Source organism: Teleopsis dalmanni, chromosome 2 (genome assembly GCF_002237135.1).
Source record: "Teleopsis dalmanni isolate 2A chromosome 2, ASM223713v2, whole genome shotgun sequence".
Taxonomy (NCBI): Eukaryota; Metazoa; Arthropoda; class Insecta; order Diptera; family Diopsidae; genus Teleopsis; species Teleopsis dalmanni.
This window is the reverse complement of record NC_051847.1, coordinates 87,460,627-87,470,716: the sequence shown is the minus strand read 5'-3', so window position 1 is coordinate 87,470,716 and position 10,090 is coordinate 87,460,627.

The following is a 10,090-nucleotide window of genomic DNA, read 5'->3' as shown; positions in this document are numbered from 1 at the left end:
GATAGATATGATAAGATTACTCAATTTAAAATTGAATAGAAAATTCTCCCATAGCCGCTTAAACAGAAAATTTTGTCAGAGAACCAATGTTTCCACACCGTCATAGGAATAGGAATAAACGGGGTAGCTTTCAACGGAGCAGAGTACTGCGACAATGATTGATCTTTTGTGCTGCAACATACCCTAATTGAACAGAAGCCATTCCGCCTTCCGAATGAAAGGCTCCTCTTGGCCCAGATCAATGCTGGGCAGTCACAGGGAATTTGACTTGAAGTCTCGTCTGTTTTTATGCAGAGTTGAAAATCTATCTCTTCGGACAGACCCCTTTTGCTAAGGTGATCACGCAGTCCATGGTAACCCGTTAAATATCCCACCAGCAACCTCGTTCCTCACCCTCATATCCAAGTGTGCTATTCATTTTAAAGTTTATAATATATATCTATATATATGTATGTATATTAACTAAAATATTGTTATCTATCTAAATTCGAAAAATATGGTACTATACATATTTTTAGGGGCTTTCCCTTTTGATAAATACCTGATGTGTTATGTTTGTCCAATCTATAATTCATTCAAAAAACTGTTAGACTGTCTCAGAAATTTTAGAAATAAGTATAATCAATTTGTTTAGTTATGGGCGAATTAATTACTGATTTTTATGACTGTCCATGCTATTGTTCTAGATTTCGATGATTGTAAAATTGTGGTACCCTTAGATTAAATAAAATGCTGAGAAAAATATTTGCCCATCTTGTTTGCTTGTGTTCAGATATTGATGAGAAATGTGTTAAGTAATTTCGTGTGATTTCTTTGAAACAAAAGATATCTACAAAACTGAACTAAATGATACTTATGTTAGGTTGGGTTGAATGAGGCTTATGTTAGGTTAGGTTGAAGTGACCCTTTATGCACCAAAGCTCAAACCATCGTGCAGAAACATCTAGTGCATGAACATCGCTCTTTTAAGAAGGCGCGTCTTTTCCATTTAAATAAAATGAAACCAATCTGGCAATAAGCTATGTTTCTAATTTTAAATGATAGCAGCTCTGTGAGGATGGTTTGCCAAATATTTCTCTATATAAATCTCTTACAAATAAGTTTATAAGGATCCCCATATAAATAATCTTCGTGCTAATAATATGTACTGAGACGAGGTGGAATACAAATTCTTCCTCATCCGCAGAGCCAAAATCCTAAAAAAACTTGTTAGAGATTAAAACAAGTCTTATTGTCTTGTAAATTACAAGGCACTTTAAATAAGTAATTCTAAAGAAATTATTGTAGAATATGAAAGACAATATTACTAGTTCTTTGTATAAAATATACATTATTGGGTTATAAAATAATTAAATTGTAAAAGTAACTGAAGTTATAAAAAGTTATTCACAATTATTTCTTGTTAGTGTTCCCATATAAATTATCATAATTTATTTTACACTATTTTGCGATGCGTTCTAATCTGTACATCATTAAGTAATTTACTATACTATATATGCAATAATATCGTATAAATAAATATAACAATTACATATTTAACGAGTCTAATATATTATGCAAGCATGGTTTTAAAAGTTCCCCATAAAATTTTACAGTCTCCAGTAATAGCTTCAAAACCTTAGTGTCTAAAAAAAAATTAAAGAATATTACAAACAAATTATTTAAAAAAAATAAATTAATCATTTCCTGTTAAAAATGTTAATTTATAATTTTAAAAATTTTACTTGATAGAACTTATTTTAATTTTTATTTTTTAGAAGTATTAGTGTACTATACACTATTTATATATAAGTGACTTATAAACAAACTCATTTAAGGGGGATTTTTGAAAATTAGCTTTAAGTTCATATAAAAAGAAAATTTAAAAAAATTCATAATAATTTGTAGAGTCTGATTTGATCTTTAGAACTTTAGTTGGAGGGGGATCATTTAAAACCTAAAACACTCCTTTATATATACTAGTGATGTGTATGTAATATACAGATTTTGTAATACACAGCATTATCTATTACAGGGGAGTGGGATCATTTAAAACCTAAAACACTTCGTTTTATATCGGTCCCTGGTGCAGTGGTGTCATATAATAGGAATACATTAATGAAATGGCCCTAAAACTAAATTTTTAGCCGTACAGAAATCCTTCTTTGAGTTAATGACTTTTTCGGCTTTGTTAAGTACAAAATGTGATACGCAATGGCAACTAAAAAAGTAATGAAAAAGTTTTTAAAAGAACTTATCAATAAGGTTGCTAAACTTCTAATGCAATTAAACAGAAAAGACTTCAGTGTACTGATCGGGTCCAGCACATGACCATGGTGGGTACAATATCAGATCGAACATATCAATATTGTCTTGAGAATGCCTAGCCTTTGTAAGAACTAGATTGAAATTGTGGGGTTATGATATCCTAACCACGCCATTATTTATTCAAAATCTCTCTATCTCTACCCGATCTTGTTAAATTCATTAAGGAAAGTAAAAAATACAGCGAAGGGTGATAAATTTGTTCTTTTATATCATTCCCATATATCTTTCAAAAATAGAAGACATTTTTAATACTCTCAGAAAATTTATTTCAAAAATTGCTCGACAGACACTGAGATGAAGTTCGCTAAATTCTAAGACCCCGGTTATGATTTTGAGGAGAAGAATTGAATGTTAATTGGAATAGAATAGAATTACTTAGAGGTTGAAAAAGCGTTGCTATTATAACACATAATTTAATAATAAATTTAATAAATTTAATTTGTGATGAAATTTATTATATTTCATAATTATTTTTATATTTTTAAACATTTTTTTCTTTTTTCATATATTTTTATCAAATTTTTAATCCAAACTCTATAGAAATGAGGTATTAATGACGTATGAGAAGTTAAACCTTTCATTAGAAACTCGTATTGTGAACTTCAAAACTTACTATCATAGCAAAAGTAACAAAACTCCAGAAAAATATGCGAACAAAAAAGTTAAGTACGACTTTGGATCAGTTGGTTAATGTGCCCTGATTCTGAACTTCACATTTAACAGGACCCGAGTGCGATTTCTGGTACTTGCAGTCTCAAAAAAAATTATTTACGAATAATTAAATACAAGAATTATTTCCAAGACCACTGATGATGGGTATTTGGTAATACTCGAAACAGCTGTAATGGTCAGACAAAAATTCAATTAATTAAAATAATATAAAAAATAAAATTTTTGTTGTTGTAGTTCACTACTGTTCGAAGAAACCTCTTTATGAAATGCTTTTATGAAAAATCAAATACATATATCCTTTCTTCGATTTCAAGTAGTACCGCAGTACTATAATGCATATATACTTTCTTCGATTGAAACTTTTCAAGTAGTACCGCAGTTATGAAGAAAATACATAATGAATAAAGGTATGTCCAAATAGACGCGGTAAAGTGTGGTACGATACGCGGTACTTGAAAGCGATGTGGTTTATGGGATAAGACAAAAAGAAGTGGTGTGGTATGGCATTGGTACCACATTCAAAACAATTGATCGCACGGTACAAGTCAACAAAATATGTTTTATATTATATGCTGTTGTTTAACGTTAGTTGTATACAAGTACATACATATCTCAAGGTTTATAAGAAATATTAATATACAGAGATCTATTTTACATATAAAAATATAAATATTATTATAATACAAATAAATTAAAATCAATGTTAGGTATTTACACAAATAAATTGATGGTACCGTACCTTACCACATATGTTTGGGTTATCTTGATTATAACCATTATTGATTATAACAGCTGGTTACCAAAGTAGTGGTTAACCGCAACTGGTACGATATTGTACCTAATTTAAATCGTGTCAAGGTAGATTTAATAAAAGAGTTCAAGAGAAATGAGGAATTAATGAGGTATGAAAAGTTAAACCTTTCATTAGAGACTTAAACAGTGTTTGAGTGAAAGGCATTCAAATCGAACTGTTATTAAGGTTACAACATGTTAACTTAAAGTTTATTATTTTACAATATGAAACATGTTATGGTCCATTTCTGAAAGTCCATTTCTCTGGTCCATTTCTAAGAGTAATGAAAAAGTTACAGATAACACCTGACTTTATTACATATATGGTGTCAAATGGGTGTACTCAGAAAATTAGAATCACACCTGATAATGTAGTCATTTATTAAACTATAAACTGTGGGCTTCTAAAAATGGTAAAAAAAATATTGACCGGCTTTTTTTATTTTTACATACTTCCTGTTAAAATTTAACAGTTATTTTAGTTATTATTATTAATGTTTAATTTTTATTAATGTTATTATCGTCTTAAATATGGTATAGTACGTATCGGACCTCACATAAGCCTTAGTCTCATTTAAAATGTTTGGTTGCATCCGCCTTAAAATTTTAATCATCTCTATTCCTTATCAATTTTTAAAAATTCTCTGAGATTAAGATATTTAATGAAGTGTTAAATACAATTTATAGTTCAATGAACTTAATTGCTTCACTGCTCTGAGCTTTAATACAGTGTTTCAAAACAGGTGTTCGTAATTAGTTTTTTAAGTCCAACACTAATAAGCGAATTATTTGTAATGATTAATTTGAAAATGCATTCCTCAATGTTAAATGAGTAAAAAATTACTGTTAATTTAGAATGTTGTAATTAAAAACAATTAATATTTAATCTGAGATATTTTAATTATTTCTAAATTATTGCATTGAAGTACTGTTACAAACTTTTACTATATACTTCTCTAAACGAAGTATAAATCATACGATTTGTTTTTTTTTTTTTCATAATTAAAATACTCATTAGAGACATATTTTTTCAAATTTTCCCAAATAAGATATTTTCACATTAAGGATGTAAATCGAGCATTACCAATTATAGTAATATTTATAATAATATAGATTTCTTATAAGAAAATGTGAAGATCAATTAAGAGTTAATTATTTTAATTTTAACATATCAATAAACTGATTTTGAGGTCAATCCTAAACTTAATTATTTTATTAGCTACGGTGATTAGTGGTTTAAAACTGATCACAATAATGTTGGAGCGCTAGTCACTGATTTGCTATATAATTGTATAATTCATCGGATCTCTTTATACTAAACAAATTTTTATACCCTAATGAAATAAGAATATAACTGAATGTTAAGGGAGGTATGTCGCTACATACCTCCCTGTAACACATGATTCTGCAACCTATATTAGGTACATATTATATCTGTATGGATATTTTGCATCCATAGAAATCATTGGTGATTTAAACGTTTCTGACAAAACAGAAGAGTATCGGAAGTCTTTTAATATTTGAAAGGCATTGAAATGAAGCCTTGTATGGTTGGATTAAAGAGTAGTGAAAATTTGAAAGGTATTTAGGTGCAAGGATTACCTACTACAAGGATTACTAACTGATCTGAGAGAATTTACTTAATAGGAGAATTAAATTGAAGATATCACTAGGCTTACGTTTGATAAAGAATTTAAACATGATACTGCTAAAAATGTAACAGATCTTTTAAAATAGTACAATTAGCTACACTCAAATTAAGTATTCTTAAATTTATTAATAGAAATTACAAGAGTTCTTTCGATTTCTGGCAAACAGTAGATTAGTAGATCTTTTGATATATTAAAAAGTATTGCAAATATCACCTGATTGTGATAAAGTGTAATGAAATTCCATAATGGACTTTAGTATAAATTTGTGCTAAAATTATTATCTGATCTGGGCGGATTTGTGTATTAGAAGAATTTAATTAAAGATTTTTGTCGATTGTGACGCGTCTTATGAATTGCTGTCCAAAAAATTATATATGGACTGTAAACTAAATAAAATTTCGAATATTTGCTATGAGCACTGATGATTGGCAATAGTTGAAACAGCAAATACAGAACACTTTTGTTATTGCCTTTTAATTGCTATTCTAACCCTTATAATATAATTAATAGTTCAATGAATTTATATTCGTTGAAATTGCAAAACGATCAATCACTCTAAAAGGAAGACTTGAAGAATTGTAAAATTCATAAGTTCGCCAGAGAAAGAAGAAAACGAAAGAAACATTTTATAGGTTATAAAAAACTGCTGATTCCAGATATTTAAATTTTTTTGCGTGATAAATATCTGAAACATTAGAATTTGACTGGTTTGTCTAAAGATTTTTCAATCAATCTCAATTAGTTAATTTAATTTAATTAATCTAATTTGGAATATATAATGTTTTTCGGTATATTTTATTAATAAACTAATTTGTCCAGTGTCTAACCCAATATCACAGTACAAATATAGTTTATACAACGATTTTTTTTGGTCAGCTCTTAAACGACTGGATCTGGTTCGTAGTCCGAGAGCTATCTGTTTCTAATTTGCACATAAAAAATGAAATTAAAAACGATCATATGTTAAACTAAAGTCAAGAGGAAACTATTTTAAAAGAGGAGAGTAAAAGTAAATTCCAAGTAGTGTTCGATTTAAATATATAGATGAAAAGGTATGTACTTATAATTTAAAAAGTATTGTAGTAATAATAGTATTACTTTAATATAATAATAGTAATATGTATCTTCTGTGTGTATTTTTTTAATAAAGCTATTCTAAACAGTTTTGTCCGTTAAGGAATTCACAAAATGTTGTAAACAAAACTCTAAATATTCATTAATCTGAAGTATTTATTTAATGTGCAGGTATGCCCACGTTTAATCTAAACTTTACAACACTTTTATTGATATACCCTTTTGCTATACCCGTCCTTCCCACCATAAATTTGCAATAAATTGTCTCAATGCGTGTGGCCTTAAGTAGTTATTCTTGTTCAAGATATAAAAAATATCCAGTCATGTCTGGACAAATAGTGTCCACCAAAGATGACTAAAAATAGTAAAAATCACAAAATTATTTTAATTCGTTTATTTTAGCATGCAAATTATATAGTGGCTTGGCACTGAAATGGAAGTCATTAAAAGCTTTTAAAATAAGGAAAATAATAAACTACATACACATATATAAAATATATAAATACTATAAGCTCACATCTTTTAAATTTTGTTATATTTTGTATAGAAGGCATTATTATGTGTGGTTTGTCATCAACTATTTACTAACACAAATAGTTGCTATCAACTGTTCAGATTTCCGGTCATGCCAATTATACATATGATATATTTATTTATCATAAAGTATTACTATATATTATACATATGTTATACACATTTTATATATATAATTGTTTATAAAATTCAATGAAGTTATTAGTGGTTTAATTTATCACTTATTGACAATAAGTTATTGTACTATAGGTTTGTTCAGACCCGTCTTAAGCAATTTGGCACTCATGTACAATTGACTGTATTGCTTTTCCATTAAATAAAAACCATACTCCACAGTTTTAACCATAGTTTTTGTTTGGTAGTACGAAATTTTTACTACTGATCAGCGATGGCAAACTTGTGGCACACGTGTCACTTACGGCACATACGAAAATTTTTGTTGCTCGCCCCAAAACTATTACCAGTATAGTCTAATGAGCTGTACGGCAGATATCTTCAAAACTATAAAAACCTTTTTTTGCTCTTCGACACAAGTTATTCCTATATATACTGCAACACAATGGGTTAATAGGCCTAAGTGTATCTCCTAGGAATCCTATGGACCTAACCTAACACAATTTATCGATATAGGAGAATTTATCGATTCTCACAAATTAAAACTGTTTTGTTCTTTGGATAATTCTAATTTCGAAAATATTCCAAAATTGAACCTTTTTTTCCTCATGAATACTAAAAATAAGTAAAAAATTAATACAAAAATAAATTTTTTATATCAAAGGATATAAAAAATTATATTATAGATATAGATAATAGATAAATTATATATAGATATTCCTGATATTCATTGTTTTCGATTAATTTTTGAAATGAGTTATCATCGCCTAGACATGAAAGATTGGTTAAGTACTAAGGACAATAAAAATCATTTCCTTTATATTATTTTATGAGATATTTATGATAAGAAGTTATAAGATATTTCATAAGAATACTCGAAACAGCTGTATGGTCAGCCAAAAATTCAATTAATTAAAATAATATAAAATGAATGTTTGTTGTTGTAGTTCACAGCTGTTTGAAAAACTACTTTATAAGAAGTTTAATTTAGTAATTACCAAGGTACGTGCTAAAAATAAAATTAATTCAATTTTTCCTAATATAAAAAAAAAATTTCTGACCATTTATTTCAATATTAAATCATTTAATATAATTTATTATTTTTATAATATTTATTACATTAAATAATTATTTATTATATTTATTTATTATTTTTTTTCTTTTATTTACTTATTGAAGGACTTTCTAATTCGTGTGGTCAAAAAGCTAAAGAACTACTATTTTTTGGGTTTTAAAATAAATAAAATAAAACAATTTTAAAATAAATTCCAATATTTGATGTGTAAGATTTTAATGTTAGTGTTTCATTAAGAAAAGAATATTCAATTAATCCTTAAATATGTGGAAAAAAGTATTTGACCCTCGATTCTAGAAATGCTACCCACCGCTGGTATAGATTAACCCTTAAAACGAATGACATCAATAAAAATTGTTGCTTGCACCCAAACGCAGTACCCATTATATTTAACCATAGATCGCGATTTGTTGTTTTAATTTGCAATTTAATTTACATTAGAAAATAAATTTATTTCTATTACATTTTTTGTTTTATTTATAAATATTAATTTGTTATAAAGTCAAACTATTCACAGTTGAAATTAAATGTGTGCGGGTTCGAGTAAATTGAGGTAAAGTAAATTGAATTTTCCTAGGGATTTTTTGCATTGCACTTATGTAAATAGTTATTTATTTATTTATTGCAATTATTTATTATTTTTGGTTAAAGTTTCCAAATTTATTTATTAAATGTCATAAAATTTTCGCAATATTAAGAGCTAATTTACCCTACTTGAAATTTTGGTAAATACTAACACTACTATTCGCCAGCTAGAAATTGCACAAAACCAGGCTCTCAAAGTACGATGGTACATTAGGACGAATGACATCTTCAGGGACTTTAAGATTGATCCCATCAAAAAATACATAAAGCATAGAGCCCTGAAATTATTTGCGAAAACTGACAGACTTACCAACACCGCGTTATCAAATCTCAGAATTGTTACAGGCTCCTCGGGGAGGTATGCAGATCTGAGATCCATTCTTGCCTAGTTTGATGAAGTGATAAACAATAATCCAGTCAAGACGTAAAGAGGGGTTTTAAAAATACCTCGAGTTAAGAAAGAGTGAGAGTGCTTAAGTGCACAGGCTCAAATAGTTTCAACATAATACAATACCAACATTCGCTGCCATATCGACATAATTTACTATTTCCCTCAATTTACCATCAATTTACTCGAACTCGCAAACGGTGAGTTTTACTCACATATGAAATTAGGGACGTGTGCGTGTTAGGCTAAGTTGCGTTCTAAATGAGGGAAATTCTAAGTTGTGCCGATAATGTAGTAATGTGTCGATACGTGTTGATAAATGGCTAAATGTGTGCAGTGCAAAAAATCCCAAAAATTCTCCCATTTGGCTTAGCATCAACTTAGCCTAACTTGCACACGTCCTAAATGTACTTAGTGTCGTAAAGTGGAGGCCCTGTGCTTCAGAAGAAGTTCAGGAAATTAGTAGTAGTAGTGTCGTAAAGTAGAGAGATTAAAAATTTATTTGAATGAAAAAAAGAATTTTTTAGTAACTGTTAAATATAAATTCAACAGTTAAATTTAATTAAAAATAAATTTATTGCCTCGTATAAATTTTAATTATTGTTGTTTTTAATTAAAATAAAATTTCAACGTGTTTTTTTAAGGTCACAAAAGTAATATTTTAGGTTTGGCACTTCATTTAAGTACTCGTTTTTCTATATAAATTGCTGTTATTTCCAAGATCTTAATTTTGATTAGAACATTCAAATAACTACGTTTGACGGGAAATCAACGAGTTGACATAATTCGAATTTATCTAATCTACGTTTCGCAAATTTATTGAATGAAGTAGTTCCAATAATAATTTTATACATTAATTTGACGTATTATCACTATATTGTTTTGTCATTATTATAA